We start from the raw sequence: 23,747 nt of genomic DNA, 5'->3' as shown, positions 1-23,747 counted from the left end.
ATGTTGTTACTCTTATTTGATACTCATTTCTTCAGAGGAGTTATTCAGAAGTGAGGTACATAGTAGAGAGCATTTTCATTCGTGAATAAAGAATGGAAGTAGTTGCTTTGGAGACTGTTCAGAAAAAAGCTTATGTCATCTTCTACAAACTAGAAATATGTTTCATCCTAATCCTACTATCCCTCTCCCAACAAAAGAGGTCTTAGATTTGTTCTCTTTGCAGGTTGAAGCACCCTTCTAGAGGCAAGTCCAGACTTACCTGAGAGTCTTAATCAAAGTGACTTGATAAATTATCTTTATTTTTTATTTTTATTTTTTTAAAGATTATTTATTTATTTGTCAGAGAGAGAGAGAGAGAGCGAGAGCACAAGCAGGGGGAGCGGCAGGCAGAAGGAGAAGCAAGCTCCCTGTTGAGCAAGGAGCCCGATGCAGGACTGTATCCCAGGACTCTGGGATCATGACCTGAGCCAAAGGCAGACACTTAACTGACTGAGCCACCCAGACATCCCTTGAATAAATTATCTTTATTTATTTTCTGTAAGATCATCCCATATCTGAATCATCTAAGTATAGATTCTACCCTCAGTTAGAAATGAGGTTTTCTTCTCAAAACCTTAATCCAAATTGATCTGAGTATTTATATGGATTGATTGTATTTTGTCAACAATTCAAATTTAAAAAATGTTTCTTTTTTAAAAATTTATTTCTTTTAGAGAGAGAGCATGCATGCAAGTGCAGGAGTGGGGCATCTTAAAGCAGACTCTGTGCTGAGCATGGAGCCCCAACATAGGGCTTGATCTCACAACCCTGTGATCATGACTTGAGCCTAAGCCTAGAGTTGGATGCTTAACCAACTGTGCCACCCAGGTGCCCCTAAAAAAGTGTTTCAATCATGTTTAGTTTCATAGGATATTGGATTTGGAGCTTTTCATAGAAAATAGAAATGTTGAAGATATAGGAATCTGTTATTACATCTTTCATTTTTTCCATTAAAATACTGGGCGAATATAACTAGTATATCTTAAACTATTTCTTTCATAACACATGCTCAGTTAATGTTATTTGTATTTTTTAATAATATAAATACCCCCTACAATACTGTATTTTAAAGACCAGATGAATAATGGTAAAGTTTTGTCATTCAAAAAGATTCAGAAAAGTTTATTTTTTTTTTTCTGATTTTCTTCAGTTGTCAGAGTGCATGTAGGTCTTGGCAAGATAAATACAAAACCATTTTCTAATTTAAAATAAAATGGGATGGGGTTGGGGGGATGGGTTAGCCTGGTGATGGGTATTAAAGAGGGCACGTATTGAATGGAGCTATGCGCAAACAATGAATCATGGAACACTACATCAAAAGCTAATGATGTAATGTATGGTGATTAACGTAACATAATAAAATAAAATTTAAAAAAACTACATAGAAGAATATAAAAAATAAAATGGGATAATGGATAAGTGTGGGTGCACAATAATATATGAAATTGAAAATAGACCAAATATTAGTATTTATTGCCTAAGTCATATTAGGAGTATAGATTCATAATGTGCTTTATAGGCCAATGAAGTTTGATATAATTTTGGATGTCCAAGTTTTTTGTCAGATATTCCTTTCCCCAAGAAAATATTTTTCATAAAATTATTAAGGCTATAGATTGTTTAATACATGAAGCAAAAAGAAGTTCCTCACATCTTGCTCAAAGCATCTAACCTCAGAATTAATGAGGTTTTATCTGTAGAAGAAAAAAAAAAAGATTCATTAGTGTTTTACCCTAGAATCACTGGCCTGAAATCAAAAACAAAACTTTAACCAACATCAAATGTTAAATAATAGTAGAATTTATATCCTTGCAATTTGATTGGTTAGTTTAAAGACCTCTAAGGAAGGAGGTAAGAAACCTCTATATTTTGCATGATAAATATTAAGTAAAAAATGACAAATATGTTTTAAAGACATTGTACCTATATACACATAAAATTATATATGTATTTTAAATATTTTTTGTATGATTTTGTGTGGTGTTTATTTATATAGTATAGGCAATTTTTTATGTACTTATTGGTTTGCAATTCTTTTCAATAATCCAGCCCCTCCTCTTAGATCTTTGGTCCAAAGGTTAAAGATACTGGTTTAGAAAGACTACCATGTAAATAGCCCTGTAATTGGTTTATGGAGAAAGTAGACTTTGTGCTTTCTTTTAGGAATGATTTTGGAAACCCAAGGAGGGAAAACAAAGAGAAAATCTTGAGTGGATACAATATAGCTTGTACAAAGACTTGGTGCCCATCTTAAGGCTGGTATGACTAGAGAACCCTAAGATGATTCCTCTTACTACAGTGAGGAATTTGAGTCAGAGAGAATTTGTATCAATAAAAGGGTTGAGTAGTTCAGGTAAATCTTACTTATCACATGGAGTCATTCTGTCCTTTTCCACTGGACACTGATTAGGAGCTAAATGTCATGGTCATGGTTGGAGGGAAGGAAAGTTTAAGTGGGAGTATGTTGAGTTGTACAGCAGTTGAGGTCAGAGATAATGAGGACATCAATGAAATAGAGATTATGAGAAGAATATGAATTAATATAATACATTGTTTAAAAAACAAATAATTTACTTGGTGATTGACAAAGAGGGTGAACTTAGGAAAAGTGCCGTAGACTTTAATGTTTTAAGTTATAAACAAAAGCTAAGTACAGCCTGTTGATAATTTCTAATGGAATCCAATTTGTGGGCATATCATTAAGTGGTTGAGATGCTACATACTGTTAAAAGAATGATGCTTGTGTCAGAATCCTCGACTGCTAAAGCTCTTAATTTCTCTGCTGGAATTATTTCCTTTGTCCACTTATACCTATTACCACTGTCACTGCCACTTGGTGCTTGACTACCTGCGTTTTTGACCATTACTGAGATTTTCCTTGAACTTTTCATTATCTTTAGTCTTTTCTAGACCTCTCCCTGGTCTTGGACATAGTCTAGACCACTCCATAGCTGTTGGCTTTCATCTCCCCTCTGGCCCTGACAATAGGTATGGTAGCTACCATCCAGATCCCATCTATTTCCACACCCTCTCTTATTCCTTTTCTGAACTTCAGACCTCCTTACTTTTACTTATTTTGGGGGGTTCCATATCTTACATATATATACATGTTAATAAATAATTACCTATAACTTTTTTAAAATCAAAAGCATTCAACATGTGTTTTACCATCACAACCACATTAAAAGGAGAAAGACCCTCTCCACACAAAACAAAACAAAACAAAACACCTCACATAATTGATATATTTAAAAAGATAGAGCTATAAGGGAAGTAGATTTTTTTTCCCTGACACTCCTTTGATTAACAAAATTATGTGTTAAATTCATGTTATGTTGAGGACACGTATGTGACAGACTTCAACTCCTTCCAACATTTTGAACATGATAATAGGTTGATGGAATGGATGATTCAGGGTTGTTAAAGGGTCTCAAAATTAAAGGGTCAGATTTATTTTTCTTCTCATCTTAAAAGGTTGGAGTTTGTTTGCTAATTGAGTGGCTAACTATTAGAATTTCATGAAAATGTACTCCCAAAAGCATTGGCATACTGGTCTGTAGAGCGTTGGGATACTTCATCTAGAGTGTTTAATCAGTAGTTTTGATTTAGGGTTGAAGAAATATTGAGTCAGATTATATTTGTGTTTGTCCATGGAACCATTCATCACTGAAACCTTGTGATTCCTGTTCCATATTACTCCTAGCAAAAGATACTGGTTAGAGGACTTCTGTTAATAATTCTTTTTTTTTTTAATTATTATTATTTTTAAAGATTTTATTTATTTACTTGAGAGAGAGAATGAGAGAGAGCAAGCACATGAGAGGGGGGAGGGTCAGAGGGAGAAGCAGACTCCCTGCCGAGCAGGGAGCCCGATGCGGGACTCGATCCAGGGACTCCAGGATCATGACCTGAGCCGAAGGCAGTCGCTTAACCAACTGAGCCACCCAGGCGCCCAATAATTCTTTATAAATATATCCCTACATTTCAAACCCATGAGAAACATGGATTAGTGTTATCAGTTGGTAGTGTGATTCTCAGTCTTTTAATATAAATGAGTACTTTTTACTTTGCCAAATTTAGAAATCACTGATATTTAGGGTTAACATTTGTTTCCTGTCTTCTGGTTTTCTGAATAGGCTTCACATCCAATCTGAATAACTTTTAACTTTTTTCACCTTTAACAGGACATCATTGTTATTTAATTTAATCTCATCTGCTGTATAGACGTTCATAGAAAATATGGAAACAAACTGAATTTTACTTGAAAATTACAGACATATAGAAAATGGATTTGATGCTGCACAAGGAATATTCTGCAATGATGGCGATGTTCTTTATCCGCACTGCCCATTACTATAGACTGTAACAATGTGGCTATTGACTACTGGAAATGTTGGTAGTGTAACTGAGGGATTGAATCTTTAATTTTAATTATTTTAATTTTTATTTCAATAGTTGTGATAGTGACTGCCATAGAGATAGAGATAGAGAACAGTCTATCACCTTTTGACCTTCCTGTTTTTCTTCATATTTTACTAAAACTATGCAGATATGTTTCTAATTAACATATCAAACATTACTGAGGAATCTACAACAATTGTCAATATCATGATTTTAAAAAGTGATCAGAATTTGAATTATAAGCCATGAAAACTTTCTAATACTTTTTCTTTCTTTTTTTTTTTTTTAAAGATTTTATTTATTTATCTGACAGAGAGACAGCGAGAGAGGAAACACAAGCAGGGGGAGTGGGAGAGGGAGAAGCAGGCTTCCCGCTGAGCAGGAACCCCGATGTGGGGCTTGATCCCAGGACCCTGGGATCATGACCTGAGCCGAAGGCAGACGCTTAACGACTGAGCCACTTTTTCTTTAATATTAGCGCAGCAAAGTTCCATTTTCAAGTAAGTGACTCAAATGATGATGAGCATAGAAGGACATATATAATTATGTTACCCAAAATAATTTTCTTCCATAATTGTTTCTTTTATATGATCACTACTTTCAACTTTTAATGGCATTTCTTTTTTAAATGAATGACTTTTCATAAAGACATCCATTACCCTTTCTAGGACCAATTGACTTCTTGCTGAATGCCTGCTTTTAAAAATACATTTTTCAAGTATTTATTTCAAGGCTTTTAATGAAGTCTTCACTTGATTAAAATACACATTTCATTTGTTGGTGTTTTTAGAGTGACAGACACAGTTTTATATAGCCAAAATAATTTATAATACCTGTCACAAATTTGAGACATTTATTATTGTGTATCTAAGGAAATTCCTATCATAGGAATTGTCCCAAAGTGCTTCTGACCTGTGGGTAGAGTAACTGACATGCTGTTACTTTGAGCATATTCCCCATATTAGTGATGGATGACATATCTTAGATCTAATAAAAAGAATTTAAATTTCATTCTTAGAATTTTTAGACTATATTTTCTCTCCCTTGTGGTTTATTATAGTCATGTTATAATGCGCTATTGCTACCTGTTTTACTCCACTGATAAATTTTAAGGCTTCTATTCCTGAAGGGTGGGAACACAAGAGAAAGAAAACAAACTTCTAGTCTCAATGGTGGAAAAATATGAAGAATCACTGTTTTTAGTCATGTTAAAGATACTTAGTAGATAAGGAATTGCTGTCTTTAGTCACATTATATATATTTATCATGTGATCTTATTTGCCTAAAAGAAATATATAAAATTGAATCTAACATTAGAAGAGTTTATATTTGCTATTTTAAATAATATACATTTTCTGGGGCTCCTGGGTGGATCAGTTGGTTGGGTGTCTGCCTTCAGCTTGGGTCATGATACCGGGGTCCTGGGATGGAGCCCCACTTCGGGCTCCTTGCTCAGCAGGGAGCCTGCTTCTCCCTCTGCTGCTCCCCATGCTTGCTCTCTCTCTCTCTCAAAATGAATAAAATCTTTAAAAAAAAAAATATATATATGTATACATATACATTTTCTATTAGGGTAAATTTTTTCTTTTTATACTTTGCTATTTATTTATTTATTTATTTTTAAAGATTTTTTAATTTTTATTTATTTGACAGACACAGCAAGAGAGAGGGAACACAAGCAGGGGGTGTGGGAGAGGGAGAAGCAGGCTTCCCACTGAGCGGGGAGCCCGATGCGGGGCTCGATCCCAGGACCCTGGGATCATGACCTGAGCCGAAGGCAGACGCTTAATGACTGAGCCACCCAGGTGCCCTATACTTTGTTATTTAAATAAAAATTGTATACATATAAATTGTACAGTATTATGATTTGATACACATATCCATAGTTCAGTGATTACTGCAGTGAAGCTGTATACTTTCAGGGAAAACCCACAAGTATATGAACTATTTCACATATGTGTCATTTAGGACATGGGTTAGCTGAGAAATATTGAGAAAGCTTGGAAATAAACTTTCAAATAATGTATTATAAGAGGCATTAGAAAAACTACATTCTGTTCCGTATTACTTCATGCTGTTAGTGTATTTTTAGGTGGGTTAGATTTCTTTTAGCATTCAGGGCAAACTCTTCCATGTTTAATTCTAAAATGACAAATACAAGAATTGCTCCCTGCTATAAAATGTCATATTTTTACAAAGTTTGATATATTAGCATTAATGAATAGAAAGTAGTCATTGATCCAGAAAAGTAAACCATATTAAGTTGGACACTCACTGATATTTTAAAATAATTATCTGTATTCATAGGTTTATATTAATTTTTTTCTAATTAAAAACATACAATATGCAATCATAGGGAAAGGTCAATCGTATTTTTAATTATTTTCCCCATGTAATTAGACGTTTATTCTCTGCAGATAGGAGTTTACAGGATTAAAATACTTATTATTTAAAGGTCATGATTAAATACAAGCAAAGGGCATTATACATTAGATTATATTCCTAATATAGGCCATATATATATTTATGTTGCATATAAAAGATGATAAATAAGAATAAATACAATAGGTCTGCTGCCAAAAATTAGACTTTTTAATGCTTGTTTTTCCTTTTCTACTTTTATCAAAAAAGAAAAGAGAACATTAAATAAAAGCAGACAAAGGGGAAATAATCAAACATCAGGACTGATATGGTGAAAGACATTTAATTATATATACATATTAAAAACATACACATAGTAATATTTATATTAATTATATAATTATTTAATTATATAATATTAATTATTTATATTATTTCAGTATATATTTTACGAATGTGATTTTTGAGCCAGCCCATCTATGCTGGTTACCTGTAGAACCTGAAGTTACATACTTACACAGTTACTTTCTACATCTAAAAGATTTATCACAATGTGAAATATGTATTCATATGGGCAGAATTCACAGTATGATGCCTTATGTTTCTGCAGTGAGGTTTGATTAATCTTATCCTGAATCTAGGATGTTGGATATAGTATACTGTGGAGAATTTTGATTGTTATGTAGCTTTAGTAAGCACAACTTTATCTTTTGTGATAAAAGCTAAAACCATTTTACAGATAGTACTCATAGGAAGCAAGGGGTTTTAAAAGCCTGATTATCAGAGCGCCTGGGTGGCTCGGCCAGTTAAGCAGCTGCCTTCGGCTCAGGTTTTGATCCCAGGGTCCTGGGATTGAGCCCTGCGTCGGGGTCCCTGCTCAGTGGGGAGTCTGCTTGTCCCTCTCCCTCTGTCTCTTGCTCTCCCTGCTTGTGCTCTTGCTCTGTCAAATAAATAAATAAAAATAAAAATAAAAAACCTGATTATCATCAGGCTATGGGAAAAGTGAATAAAGGGTGGAGGCAGATAACAAAAGAAGAATCCAGAATCTAAATGATAGAGTAGAAAATTTACCTCATTAGGAGTACACATGGGAATAAGAGGGGAAAAAAAGGAAGGTCAGCACCTTGGGAGGATAAGATTGGATTGTTGACTTTGATAAATTGGGGAAGTTATGAAAAACAAATGGAACTGACATTCAATAGGAACAAGTGTAGCATAATGCAATTAAGACAGAGAAAGGAGTTGCATGAGAACAATGAGCAGTAACGTAGATTGCTGTGTGTAACATTCACAGCATTCTCAAGTAAGAAGGCAATGTGAAGGTCATTTTACAGAGGAATAAAGAGATGTAGGGAGCCTTCACAACTTATCAAAGTGAAAGAACTAGGAATATTATAACTGTCTCTAGTTTTTCAGCCCAGTGATTTCCCCTCAGCACCATATTGTCCCTGAATCTAACAGGAAGTGGTTCAAGGTGTCATAATAGATTAACGGAACTGACTCCCCACTCTCCAATATCTAATCCTTCAGAAAATCTTCCAGCACCACTAAAAATGTATTCTGAATTTCATTACTTCTTTCATTTCTAGTATTTCTGTTCTAGTGCAAGGCATCATCACCCCGCTTTGCCCTAGCATCCATTTTCTAGATGGCAGACCATGTGATTTCTTCACCTTATGAATCATATCATGCTACTTTGTTTATAAAATCTAAAGTGGGTTAATGGCATTAGAACAAAAAGCAAACCTCTGAACATTGCTAAGAGTTATTCATATGATTTTACCCCCTCCTCCACCTCTTTACATTTGCACCAGCTTTCCTTCTTTCTATTCCTAGAACAAGCTGGGTTCATATCTATCTTATGATGATATATTTGCTGTTCCCTAATTTAGAAGACTTTCAAATAGTGTGAGAAATATACAGTAAGGCCTAAGAGTCTAACATTATCTTTAAAGTTTTGCATATTTTGTTGAAAAATTTTCAGGTTTGATGTGAGAAATAATAGACCCACATGTTTTTTTTTAAATATTGAAAATTTAAAATAAATTTACAAGAAGCCACACCCCCTTTGTAACTCAGCTAATATCTGCGGGACTGACAAGAAAGAGCAGTTTCTTTCCCCAATATGAATACATCTGTATTCAAGGTCACATTTTGTTTGAGCTTTGTCACTTTTCACATGAAATTAATTTTTCTTTGCTGACTATTGTCATAATAATTGGATATCCACTCCATGGAAAACAGTTCTCTGATGTTCCAGTCAGATCTCTGCATTTAAATAAAAACCTAACAGAGCAGAAAACAGAAGGAAAACATGTACACTGACGAGGTGCTGTCTGTTGCCCCGACTCCAGATGAGCATACGTTCTGCAGAGTCGAGTCAGCTCAGCGATCCCTACCATCCCTCTTGTTTGGTGCCAGCGGTGACAATTATCAGGAACCATTTACTTTCTCTGCCTCCTACTATTTCTTTGCTCAAGCTCTCAGAGCCTTAGAAGCTGCTCAAGATAGCACAGGTCTGGGGGAGCTGAGTGATATTCATTTATAACCAAAATAGTTCATTAAATGTAAAGTGACTGCAGGACTGTGGCTGCAGGCGGCTGTCTGGTCATGCTTTGCCACAGCCCGGTTATTTGAAAGGTGGTATAAATTAAGTATGTTCTTTTTATGGCAGCATCTTCTGGGCTCAGGCATCTTTTGAGAAGGCAGGAAAATAATTAATTTTGGATTCGTACATATTCAGGATACCTGTGAGAACTACTTTGGAAGCTTTTGTAGAAAAAAAAAATCTTTCTCTGATTTTCAGTTGGAAGGGTGGAAACCAGCACTTATAGTTCTATTATTTTCAGCAACTGATTTAAACAGATAATTTATATGCATTTTGAAAAAGTGCATGAAATCACTACTTAATGGAATATAATAAATATTTTTGGCAATCATACTTATGTGTTATCCTGAGAAATGTGTTTTTGTACTAAAAATAAATGTTAAGTAAAATTGGTGAGCAGATGAGTAAGAAAAAAGTTGTAGGGAGAAAACTGTTCTTTTGTTGTCATTGTTTATGTTACAAGGAAGAAAATGCTCTCATTGCTTAGTCTAGGTTATGCTGGAACATTGCTAAATATGAAAAAATTAAGCCAAGTTTGCGATACAAAAATACAGGTGATGTAACTTTTCTACTTAGAATGATTTATTTAATAAATTATATATTTTTATACCTAGAAGGGATGTTATATAATATTTAGCACATCATTTCCCAAATTGTATTGTGTGAAATTTCAAAACTCTGAGCAAACAAATAAAAACAAAATTGTCTGAAGTTAAACAGGTTTTGGATATCTGTAATTCAACCATTTACACTGGTTTATCTAATACATGATTTCACACAATGTTTAGTACCATGATGTTCATTGGATCTGCAGCATTTCCTAAATTGATTGCTTTGGTACTGACATTAACATCCTTAGGGACCCAACTTTTCTTGTAAGCAAGGATCAGTCAGTAAAATACTGATAAACTGCAAAATAGTCCTAACAGTAAAGGAAACAAGGTTTGAGGAGGCACAGGGGGCTTACTGGTCATGCCAGGTCTTTGGTTTCTAGAGCTCTGCTCTTTCTACTACACTACTTTACTTTTCATTAGCTGAGATGACCAGCATTTTGCCTCAGTATAAACACAGCCTCTTTCCCACTAAGCATAAATATCATGCCAACAGGTAGCAAGATGCACCAATGCGAGCCAATCCTTCCAAGGATTTTGATTTGGGCAGAACAGTGGTTAGCTTATCACTTGCCCGTGGGTGTCAGATCAGATATCTTTGTAGTGAGGAGCTTTTTATATGAGTTCAAAAATAACTTTCAGCTGTCACATAGGATACTTCTCCAAAAAATACAAAGAAAAATTTTATTTACAGGAAAGAATTTAAATTCTCTGGCAATTGCAAAACACCTCTCCCTATACGTTCTGTATCTATATGTGTACAACACATGCACGCACGTATATCTTCTGCAAGAAAGTGGAACATATAAGTCCCTCAACAAATGGGACAAGGACAATAAGAAGATTCTACAGGGATGTTCCAGAAATGCTCTTTTATTCTTCTGAAATACTGATAGGAACCATATACAAGATTGAACTGTCTATATTTTCCTGCAAAGGTGTATATCAGAGTCAGCTTCACTAGCTTGAATGTTTTTCTGGCATTTTAAACTGTTCATTTGGAGTTAAGAAAATTAAGCATTGTTTTCTGATATCAACAAATTATATATGTTGTCCTAGATACATACACAGCTTGTTTGCTAATAATGTTAGATGCATTTGTTTATTTTGGGGGACTTTTATTTTATTTTTATTTTTGGGGATTTTTAGAAACATTTATTTATTGTGGAGGACTTCTAAAACAAGCTTCTGGTTAAATGATGACTTCCTAAACTACAAGGCAATCTTTAAAAGAGCTATTCTTAACTATTTAAATGTTTGTAGTTCTGTCAAGATAATTTTGAAAGTGGTTATATATGGGTCAAAGTATCTCAAGGGCTATAGCTTTTCCATTGCATGTATTCTGATACATACTCATTTATTTACCTTTAAAGGGGATTTTGTTTTAAAATTGCTGAAGTAACACATATGAAAGAGGGTAAAATGGTATAAAAGCATTATAACAAAAAGCTCTCTCCTGTCCTCTCCAACCCCCAATGCCTTGATCTAAATCTTATGGATATTCTTCTGCTTTCCCAATGCTGATAGAAAGTCTTGATGTTTAACTGCATAGACTTTCCTGTTTTCGTTCTGCATACTCACATGCATATCATTTTACATGAATGGGATCATATCAAATAACCAAGGAGTTTTGAACAACTTTATTTTCTATTACATGCTTGCCCCTTTCTCTTCTCTCCAGTCATTATGTTCCTGATGACCCAGGAAAAATGCACGTTGATAGATTCTCCCATTTTTCTCTCTGTGCTTTATGTGGTTTTCCTTCCTTCCTTCTCTGACTGTTAATGAGAGATAATCAGACACATATACATATGTCTATATTATTTTTTATTATTAATATATTTTTTGATTTTTCAAATGTTTCCATTTTTTATTTGTATTATGTGAATTTGTTTGTGTTCCTTAAATGTATTTCCCCAAACTGATAAAGTGAAGTGTTCCAGTGAATATGCTCAATATTTAGTGAAACTATAATCATGACATTAAAAATTATCTTAATCCACAAAAAACATATCAAACATGTATAGATAATTGAGATTACTTTCATATAAGCATCTCTTTAATACTGATTGTTTTATAATTAATAGAATATCCATACTATCAAATTTGCTGTTAATGTCTATCTTTGCATATTTTTGTTAATTGATGTTAGATTCTGTATTGTCTGGTATCAATTTATTTTATTTTAATTCAATTAATTAACATATAATATATTATTGGTTTCAGAGGTACAGGTCTGTGATTCATCAGTCTTATATAATACCCAGTGCTCATTACATCACATGCCCTCCTTAATGTGCATCCCCCAGCTGCCCCATCTGGTATCAGTATTTTAATACTTGCTTTGTATTATGTTTAGTTAATATACCTTTGTCTAATCCATTCATTTTCAGACTTTTAAAAAAAATCTGTTTGATGATTTTCAACTTTTAATGGAGGATTCAACATAATTACTTACATACTTGGTATTTCTTCCAACTGAAATTTATGTTTCATTTGACTTTGTTGTTGTCTTTTTCTTCTCCTTATTTTATAAGGTCTAATAATGTTGTAACTCTTCCTTTTATGCCCCCCATGTTAATTTGGGAATTTTCCTCTATTTTTTCCCATTGTTAATGGCTATTTTCCAATGTTCATAATGAAACCTAGTATTCTTTACTCTTACATGAAAATGAAATTCCAGCCATTGGTTCCAGCAATATAACTTTCTTTCTCAACTCTTTTCCATCTGCTTTCCTTCTCATCACCTTATAAGATAAGACCTTCACAATATTTGCTTGTATTATCTTGCTGTTTTATCTCTTCCCCACCAGTTAAGAATGCTGGATTACTTTCCTTTTCTTTTCCCTAAGTTTTGCTGTCCTATGTAGTACCCTTTTTTTTTTTCTAAATTAGCATAAGCATTTTTATTGTCACATGTCTCTTCCATCGAAAGCATCTTTCAGTACTTATGTTAAATATACAGAGATCTGATTTTATCCATTTAAAATTAACTCAAGTTATAAAGAGGAGTGTATTTTTTTCCCACTCTTTTATCTCTTCTTTGTCTTTGTCTCTATTAAGACTTCTGTGCTTATTCATTTTGCTATTTTATCAGGGTCATTTCTTTATTGTTTTCTCAGATAGAGTGTGTGGGTAGAAATTATTTTTTCCTTTGTCCATAGCAGATTCTTTTTATTTGTAATACATTCTTGGTTAGATTATAGTCCTGGAATTTTATCAAGGTATATCTTTTTTTTTTTTTCTTTAAGTCCATCACAACTAGAACTCTGAGTTTTTGCAATCTACAGGACTAGGTCTCTATATCTCTTTCCTCTGTATTTTTCTTTGTATTCTTTAGTCTCTTATTTATCTATATTTTGTCACCTGTATCCATCCTCCAAGTTATAATTTATGATTTCTATTTGGTTATTTTGTTTTTCTTTCTTTTTTGAATTTCAAGTGATACATTTTTTTTTTAAGATTTTATTTATTTATTTGAGAGAGAGAGAATAAGAGAGAGCACATGAGAGGGGGGAGGATCAGAGGGAGAAGCAGACTCCCTGCCGAGCAGGGAGCCCGATGCGGGACTCGATCCAGCGACTCCAGGATCATGACCTAAGCCAAAGGCAGTCGCTTAACCAACCGAGCCACCCAGGCGCCCCTCAAGTGATACATCTTTTTAAGCAATAGTAAATATAACCTGTCCAGTGTAATAGGAGAATCATAACGTGGGGTCTACTGAAATTGGGTTTAATCTGGACTTGAATACTATTTTGTTATCATATTGAGGAATAATTTGAAGACAATGAGGCTTGTCATTCTACATTTTGACTCCATTTTCACAGACTTTTGTCTTTTTGGTTCTATTCTTAATATATTTCTATTATTTATACAGAATTATTTGAGTTTCACTCAAAATAAGAGAAAAGCAAATAAAACTACAGTGAGATACTTTTCCTCTTCTCTCAGGTTGACAAAAAATTTAAAAGTTTGGCAACACATTCTACTGGCAAGACTGCATGACACTTTCTTTTATTGCTGGTGGGAATGCAGATGCTATAACCCTTACAGTGGGCAATTTGGCAATCCCTAACAAAATTACATATGCATTTCCTTTTTGAAAATTTTATTTATTTATTTATTTTTTATTCCTGTATAATTAATATACAGTGTTATATTAGTTTCAAGCGTACAATATAGTGATTTAACAACTCTATACATTACTCAGTGCTCATCATAGTAAGTGTATTCTTTAATTCCTATACACCCTATACACCCATTCCCCACCCACCTCCTCTCTGCTAACCATCGGTTTGTTCTCTGTATATGAGTCTGTTTTATTGTTTGCCTCTTTTTTCGTGGTTCATTTGTTTTGTTTCTTTAATTCCACATATGAGTGAAATCATATGGTTTTTGTTTTTCTCTGACTCTTATTTCATTTAGCATGCAGATCCATCCATGCATGATTGCAAATGGCATCATTCCATTCTTTTTTATGGCTGAGTAATATATCATTGTGCGTGTGTGTGTACACCACGTCTTCTTTATCCATTCATCCATTGATTGACACTTGGGCTGCTTCCATAATTTGGCTATTGTAAATAATGCTGCAATAAATATAGGGGTGCATATGTCTTTTTGAATTAGTGTGTGTGTATTTTCGTTTCTTTGTTTTTTTGCAAGGGGTGTGGGTAAATACCCAAAAGTAGAATCACTGGACCGTATGGTAGTGTTATTTTTTTTAAAGATATTATTTATTTATTTATTTGAGAGAGAGAGGAAGAGAATAAGCAAGCAGGGGGAGGGGAAGGAGCAAAGGGAGAGAGGTACAAGCAGACTGTGCTGTTACAGAGCCTGACTCAGGGCTCGATCCTATGACCCCAAGAGCATGACCTGAGCCCAACCCAAGAGCTGGAGGCTTAACTGACTGAGCCATTCAAGCACCCGGGTAGTGTTACTTTTAACTTTTTGAGGAAACTCCATACTATTTTCTACAGTGGCTTCACCCATTTGCACTCCCACCAACAGTGTATGAGGATTCGTTTTTCCCCAACACTTGTTCTTTCTTGGTTGTTGATTTTAGCCATTCTGACTGGTATGAGGTGGTATCTCATTGTTGTTTTGATTTGAATTTCCCTGATATGAGTGATGTTGAACATCTTTTCATGTGTCTGATGGCCATCTGTATGTCTTTGGAGAAATGTCTGTTCATGTCTTCTGCCCATGTTTTAATTGGATTATTTGTGGGTTTTTTTTTTTTGTGTTGAGTTGTATAAGTTCTTTATATATTTTATATCATATATTATCAGATATATCATTTACAAATACCTTCTCTCATTCAGTATGTTGTCTTTTAGTTGTCTTTTAGTTTTGTTAATTGTTGCTTTGTTGTGCAGAAGCTTTTTATTTTGATGTAGTCCCAATAGTTTATTTTTGCTTTTGTTTCCCTTTCCTTAGGAGATGTATGTAGAAAAAATGTTATTACTGCTGGTGTCAGAGAAATTACTTCTTGTGCTCTCTTCTAAGATTTTTATGGTTTCAGGTCTCACATTTAGGTCTTTAATCCATTTTGAGTTTATTTTTGTGTCTGGTATAAGAAAGTGGGTCCAGTTTTACTCTTTTCATGTTGTCCAGTTTTCCCAACACCATTTGTTGAAGAGCGTTTTTCTCACTGTGTATTCTTGCATCCTTTGTTAAATACTAACTTACCATATAACCATGTGTTTATTTCTGGGTTCTCTATTCTGTTCCATTGATCTATGTGTCTATTTTTGTGCCATACTATTCTGATTACCAATGCTTTGTAATATATCTTTGGGGTTCCATAAAAATTTTAGGATTGTTTGTTCTAGTTCTATGAAAAATGCTGCTGGTATTTTGTTAGGGATTATATTAAATCTGTAGATTGCTTTTGGTAGTATGTAAAAAAATTTTTTAACAATATTTGTTCTCCCAATCCATGAGCTTGGAATATCTTTCCATTTGTTTGTGTCATCATCAGTTTCTTTCATCAGTATTTTATTGTTTACAGGTCTTTCACTTCCTTAGTTAAATTTATTCCTAGGTACTTTATTATTTTTGGTGCAATTGTAAACGGGATTGTTTCCTAATTTTCTCTTTCTGCTGCTTCATTATTAGTGTATAGAAATGCAACAGATTTTTGTATTGATTTTGTTTCCTATGACATTACTGAATTCATTTTTCAGTTCCAGTAGTTTTTTGATGGAGTTAACAAGGTTTTCTATAAATAGTATCATGTCATCAGCGAATAGTGGAAGTTTTACTTCTTCCTTACCAATTTGGATGCCTTTTATTTCTTTTTCTTTTTGTTTCTTTTTCTTTTTGTTGTGTGATTGCTGTGGCTAGGACTTCCAGTACCATGTTGAATAAAAACAATGAGAGTGGAAATCCTTGTCTTGTTCTTGGTCTCAGGAGAAAAGCTCTCAGCTTTTTACCATAAAGGATGATGTTAGCTGTGGGTTTTTCATACATGGCCTTTATTATGTTGAGGTAACTTCCCTCTAAACCTACTTTGTTGAGGGTTTTTATCGTGAATGGATGTAGTACTTTGTCAAATTCTTTTTCTGAATCTATTGAAATGATCATATAGTTTTTATCCTTTCTTTTGTTGATGTGATGTATCATGTTGATTGATTTGCAAATACTGAACCACCCTTGCATCCTGGGAATAAATCCCACTTCATTGTGGTGAATGAATTTTTTTTTTTAATGTATTGTTGGGTTTAATTTGCTAATATTTTGTTGAGCACTTTTACATTTATGTTCATCAGAGATATTGGCCTATTGTTCTCTTTATTTTGTAGGGTATTTATGTGGTTTTGGTAAAGGTAATATTGGCTCCTTAGAATGAATTTGGAAGCTTTGCTTCCTCTTCTCTTTTTGGAACAGTTTGAGAGGAATAGGTATTAACTCTACTTTAAATGTGTGGTAGAACTTACCTGTGAAGCCATTGGTAGGGAGTTTTTTGATTACTGATTCAATTTCTTTGCTGGTAATCAGTCTGTTCAAATTTTCTCTTTCTTCCTGTTTCAGTTTTGGTAGGTTATATGTTTCTAGGAATTTATCTATTTCTTCTAGGTTGTCCAATTTCTTGGTATATAATTTTTCATAATATTCTCTTAAAATCCCTTATTTTTTGTGGTGTTCATTTTTATTTCTTTTCTTTCATTTCTGAGTTTATTTAGATCCTCTCTCCCTCTCTCTCCCTTTTCTTTTTGATGAGTTTGTCTAAAGGATTGCTTTAATATGTTTCTTAAACTTAATGTTCCAGACTTTTAATTTATATTTCAGCCTCCACCAGTTTATCAACTGATTTTTTTCATTTAATAAACTTTTAATTTTGGTAATTTCCATAAGGTGTAATTTGAATTTAATTTGAATATATAATGTATATTTGAATGCTATCTGGTCCCTTAAGTGATTTAATTATTGGTACAAGTTTCCTGTTCTTTTCTGATTGATCTTTTTTCCAAAAACTTATTAGCAATGTCTTTTGCATGTTACATTTCTTGCAAATTTCATGGCCTGGGGCCTGACCCAGTTTGGGCTACTTAAATCATGACACACAAATGGTAGGATTTTCTTCTTATTGGGACTAGCAGATATTAACAAATCTGTTGTCAATGTCTGATGACAGAAAGCCCTTATCTTGTTCCCTACTGCCACCTTCCTACTCTTAGTATTAGTGATAATGTAGTTTTGCTTTTAAGGTCTCTTCAGTAATGTGAGACTAGGAAAAGAGAAACATTCATTCCAACTTTGGTTAACATTCCTCCAGGGTGTCATTTTCGATCGGTGATCTAACCACTCCTTGGGATCCATTGACAATGTTCCTCAGCATCTCCTCCTGGTCAGAAAGGAGTTCAGTAACATTTGTTTCCTTCAGAACTCAAAACAGAACCTTGAAGCTTCACTAATACATTCTTGCACCACCTGCCTTCCAACGGCAGCCTTAGCTTGGCTCAGAAGAGACGAGGGTTTTGATTTAGGAGAAGGGTGCTAATTTAAAGTGCCATTTTTCCAGAATCTTCTTCAAACTTCTTTTAAATTTATCTATTTATATCTACTTATCTATTTGCCTATTTATATACATCTATAATTTCATCTATATAAATTTATTATTTATTATATCTATATATTTATTTATTTATTTATTGTTTATCTATCACTTAGGTATATATATATACACACACACATATATCATTCGATTGTGTGAGAACTTATCATTGATTTTTCTTTATTTAGAATATCTAACATTTATTGCTTCCCACGCTATCATATTGTTCATGTTTGTTTTGTGATTCTTAAATAAAATTTGATTTTTCTATTAGTAATATTATTATTATAATGCAAGATCAAAAAGAGATCATGTGTATGGAGAGAATGTATAAAACTGCTACTCTCATTTTGCACCCATTTGAACCAGTTTTCCTTTTATTTATTTTTTTTATGGTGCTATATTTTCTTATGTGTGATGAGAAAAAATTCTTTCTTGCCCCTCACTTTTTGATAGTAACAAATGCTTGATAAAGTTTTTGAGTGTTCAGGTTTATTCACACAATAAATAATTAAAAATTAACCTGGAAAAATAGTATTTTTATACTAAACATTTTAAAGATTTGTATGGGTTAATCTATCTTCATAGATAATATCTTACTGAAATCGTATTTGTCTTGTTAAATATAGAAATGTGATCCAGGTAAAACTTACGATTTCTATCCTTGTCTTGCAAATTGAAGAATTGCCTAATTGCTATAGTCTAAATGTTTACCCTTTAACATGTAAATGTACCCTCTCTGAGAATTAATTGGCCATGAGCAACTTTTTTGAACATTAAGAGGTGAAAATAAAGCCAGTTATTTATCTAAAGCCAATAAATGAGTTGAGCAATTTCTGACTCTAGTTGCCTCTGAGAAATCAATTTTAGAACCATGCATTAGGACAAGCTTTTCTTCTTTTAAAAGTTGAAATGTGTTCTATTGACAATGAGTATTTTTATAACTGGCAGTATTTTCCTTTCTCTTTGGTCAACAAGGAGCTAAGCTTCAAATCTGGGTTAATTCTAACAACCTTGTTGACCTTTGGGTCTTGCACATTTGTTTAATATGACTCCTCTCATCCCATAATACTTCCTTTCCCCTATACCAGTTTTCACTTAGACTTTGTAGTTGACTTTATACTTTTCTTGATGTTGGTCTCCCATATGTTGTGGAATTAGTGTAAAATCTAACTAAATAGGTAAGTGAAGTAGTCATTGAGAAGAAAAAAAAAAAAGATGAACTGTGGCTTAGAAAGCATTATTACCTATGTTATACTTTATCTATTACACTCATTAAATGAAACTTCAAGGATGTATTTAGAGTTGAAAACTTTTAGAATAAGTAGGGGACATTTCATCAATCATTAGCCTAATCTTTGCTGGTTAGGTGTCTGTCAGGTAAAGAATGCAGGGACTTTCCTGATGATGTGCTATAGATAAAGTCTAAAGTCAGGGTGTTAGATTTACTGGGAAATTACTACCAAACAAACAAATGAAAAAAAAATCATTGATAATCATTGCATTGTTTTTGCTATAGATATTATTTCCTATTGGAACACACACAATCATATATCCATGTATTTCTATCTAACAGGTACACCATAAGAAGACAAAGGAAATAAATCATATTCTTCTAGGTTTTGTTCATCTCAGTTCTAGGTAATTCTATCTTCATAGATTCTGAACTACTCTTGACTATTCAGAATCCTTACAGTTGAGAAAGGATGATCTTTCTAAATTCAAATTTAAATCATGTAAGTTTTCTGCTTAAAGTTATTTATTGTATATTTCCATATATAACTTAAAATCCAGACTTTGCGTAGTATAAAGTCCTCTATTAGTGGATACTTGCTACCTGTCTGGGTTAATTTCTGAAACTCTCTTCAGCAAACCTTGTAATCCAACTATAATAAATTATGTGCCATTCCCAATACACAACACATTCTGTCGTACTTTACAAAAAAAGAGTCATATTATCTTCTGGAAGTGTCTTTTCTTTGCTGTACAACCTGGTATACTCATCCTTAGCTCATAGGACAAATTTTTTAAATTTCAGAGAAAATATTAGTTGTCTGTGCTTTTCTGCTATCATAACTCTATGTGCATGTTGGTAAATGGTTGGTGACCCAAAACATATGTCACCCTACCCCTACTTTATTATAAAAGAACTTTGGTGTCCTTGCCTTCCATAATTTCTTTGTCTAAGGTTGCAGTAGACATATTGTATAAATTTTTAGCTGCCTTGAATATGGACACATGTAAGGCAAACATTATCAGAAAAGAGAAGATAGCCTTGGTTAGAAGAGAGTGTGGGGAGGAATGTGACAGAGCATGAGTGAAAACATATCCTCCACAACCAAAATATTAAATAACAAATTAAGGTATGTGGAAAATTACCACTATTGCTATGCCCCCAGAAGAGACAGAAAATGAACAGGGAAACTGTATAAAATCAGTGGAATCAGAATTAGAGGGAGTAGGGATGGAGATGTGCATTTTGACTGTTGTTTGTATAATATGGGCTACTCATCCTTAAACACAATTTTGATTCAATGACTTGGAAACAACAATAACAAATGCCAAAGACTCTAACAAATTTGAATCTAGAAGGATTGAATTTTTCTACATGTAGAGATGGTCCTATACCTAGAGAATGCAATAGGGGAGAGATTCAGCTTACCTCCATGATACTGCTTATCATTTTGTATTAAAATTAATAGTTTGCATCTCCCTTTACATAAGTACTTTAGGGAGAGTGCCTTGACTGTTTATTTTTATATCCTTAGAATCTTGTGTAATATTGAAATGTTGAGTGAATGTATGTATGACTGAGTGAATAAATAGTAATTGAATAAATACATTGTGTTGGTAATTTTTTCTGCCAGCAGAGGGAAAAATATTAATGTTTGCTAAGAATTGAAGCACTTGGAGTATTTGATTACTAGATTGCACTGCAGACAGGATGTGGATCCCATTCAGAAAAGCAGAATTTAACATAGCGTAGAATAATCACTAAGATGACGTAAGAATAGATAATTTGTGTTTTCAAGACATTGATACTTCTTCATTAATTGAAATGGTATTTAGGACTTCTACAGAGCTTGAAACATAGCTACTAAGGCACTATTAAAAATCCATCGTATTATCTGGAAAGGAAAATTCAAGTGTATAAGATGCTGGGTTGATAATTTAGTTTCCTCATACTGAGTAACGTGCATGAATAAAATTCCTTTCCCTGTCATATGTATAAGCTGCTTCTGCTAAAAGCACGTGAAGAATAAATGTGTTTTTAATTATTGGCTGCATTTATGTTGCTGTAGAATCTCAGAGAATTTTATTTTTTAAACTAGATTATTATTTTTTAATGATCTCTATTGTGTGTATGAATTCAGACCTTACTGAAAGTATTGATTTGGAGGACTAAAGTGATGATGTTAAATATGGCACAGACTTAAATCTCTTCATTCTTTGTAACCACAATATTAGCTTTTGGCAAAAATGGCATCCTTCTCAGTTAGTGCTTTTTTTTTTTTAGTATCTAGATGACTAGAGTAATTCTCTCACTGTTTAACATATCGTAAACTTTATAGGTAGCCTACTTTAATCTCATGATCTGTTTGCTTTTAAAATTATCACTATTGAAGTGTAGTTGACATATAATGCTATATTAGTTTCAGATGTACAGCAAAGTGGTTTGGAAATTCTACACATTCACAGTGCTTCGCCATGATAGGTGTAGACACCATCTGTTTTTATATGCTAAGTAGGATAATGTTGAGACTAGAGAGGTAACCACAGAAAATGAGAGATGTAGTATATAGTTGGGAGTTTTAGGACCTGCCAATCTGTTCACCACTCACATACCAGTATACTATTTGTTTCTTAAAGATTCTCTAACTAAAGCAAAATTAGCATTTTAAAATAAATTTCACAACAAATATTCCTTTATATAAAAAAATTGGAGAAATGGATCCTTTGGCATCTGAGTGATGCATATTAAAAGTATATCTCGTAGTGTGGCTTTCTTTCTTTCTTTCTTTCGTTCTTTCGTTCTTTCTTTCTTTCTTTCTTTCTTTCTTTCTTTCTTTCTTTCGAGAGTGTGCACGTGTGGCAATGTAGAGGGGCCGAGGGAGAGGGAGAGAATCTTAAGCAGGCTCCACACTCAGCACAGAGCCCCATGCGGGCTCAATCTCATGCCCCTGAGATCATTGAAATCAAGAGTCATTTGCTTAATGGATTGAGCCACCCTGGCACCCCATGTGTGATTCTGAAAGTAGTTATAATAAAGTGAATTTCTGTCAGAAAATAAAATTAAAAAAAGAAAACAGTTTTCATCTATAGATGAAATAATTTCTTTAATTATATCTTTATTCATAATTTACCATGAATGTAGAGTAATAACATTTTTTTTAAGATTTTATTTATTTATTTGCCAGAGAGAGCAAGAGTGAGAGAGAGCACACGCACAAGCAGGGGGAGTGGCAGGCAGAGAGAGAAGCAGGCTCCCCGCTCAGCAGGGAGCCCAATGCAGGACTTGATCCCAGGACTCTGGGATCATGACCTGAGCCAAAGGCAGACGCTTAACCGACTGAGCCACCCAGGCGCCCCTAGAATGTGTTTTAAAAGAACAACACTGGCTCATATTTTTCTTTAAAATCTTAACTATGAAATATCCAAACACATTACAGTAGAGAAATATTTAATAAACAGACATATACTTAAACATATTTAATACCTATTAACATTTGGACTTTTTTGCTACTTTTTTATTGTCATCAATGTATTTATAAGTAAAGATATCATGGTGTTTTATCTTTAAATATCACAGTATACATCTATAATAAATTTGAAACTCTCCTATGTAACCACAATACTGTTAGCTCATCTGAAAGTTTACAATATTTTCCTAAAATCATCTACTATCCAGTCCATATTCAGATGTTACCAACTGTCCCCAAAATATATTTTATAGCTGTTTTTTTAATACTGTTTTAAGGCCAGCATCCCTACAAGGAAGATGTATTAATTATATTTTATTATGTCTCTTTAGTCCTTTAATCTAGAACAGTTCGAACATGGGATTTTGTAATGATAGTCACTGAAATATTATAAGGGGGAATACTTTATGATGACAGTTGTACCCTTCATCTTGTTAGGATGGTTGGTGGTTGTAACAGCTACGGCAGGACATTGCTCAGACCTCCTTGACACAGAAACCCTGCGGTGGAGAGCATGGTCAGCTGACAGCCTTTAGTCGTGGTACATTAGGGTGTCACCTCAGCTTTCACTCAGAGGCCTTACTCTCTCTCCCCAGGTTTCTTCTAGCCAGTTTCTTACGTATCTAATTCTGTCCTGGTGACTTTTGGAGGTCCTGAAATGATTAAAAAAAAAAAAAAAAGTGGTGTGAGGAATGTGGAAAATTCTCTTTGCATTCATTCTGGTTTCTCTCTTTCTTTTACACACACATATATGTCACATATGCATATATATATTGAAAATATATGGAAATGAATGGAAAGCAATAGCATTCTAGTGTATTTATTGTATTTAACATTTTCCATTTTATTGTCATGGGACACTAAAGTAATACATAACGTTTAGTAAATTATTCTCAAATGTGGGGGTCATGACCTCCCCCTGCCAAAGGGTTCTATATGTATTTTCACCCCACAGTTACAAACCACTA

The 23,747-nt window shown here is 33.6% G+C and overlaps 1 pseudogene; it reads left to right on the top strand.

Annotated features, from left to right (window-relative positions):
* The window catches only part of LOC129045339 (ubiquitin carboxyl-terminal hydrolase 46-like), a 234,503-nt pseudogene that overhangs the window by 206,009 nt on the left and 4,747 nt on the right, over window positions 1-23,747 (top strand).

The sequence above is a fragment of the Mirounga angustirostris genome, unplaced genomic scaffold (genome assembly GCF_029215605.1).
Source record: "Mirounga angustirostris isolate CCGP_5_RB_7025 unplaced genomic scaffold, mMirAng1.0.hap1 SCAF_1, whole genome shotgun sequence".
NCBI classification, from domain to species: Eukaryota; Metazoa; Chordata; class Mammalia; order Carnivora; family Phocidae; genus Mirounga; species Mirounga angustirostris.
This window is presented reverse-complemented; position numbering and strand designations above follow the sequence as displayed.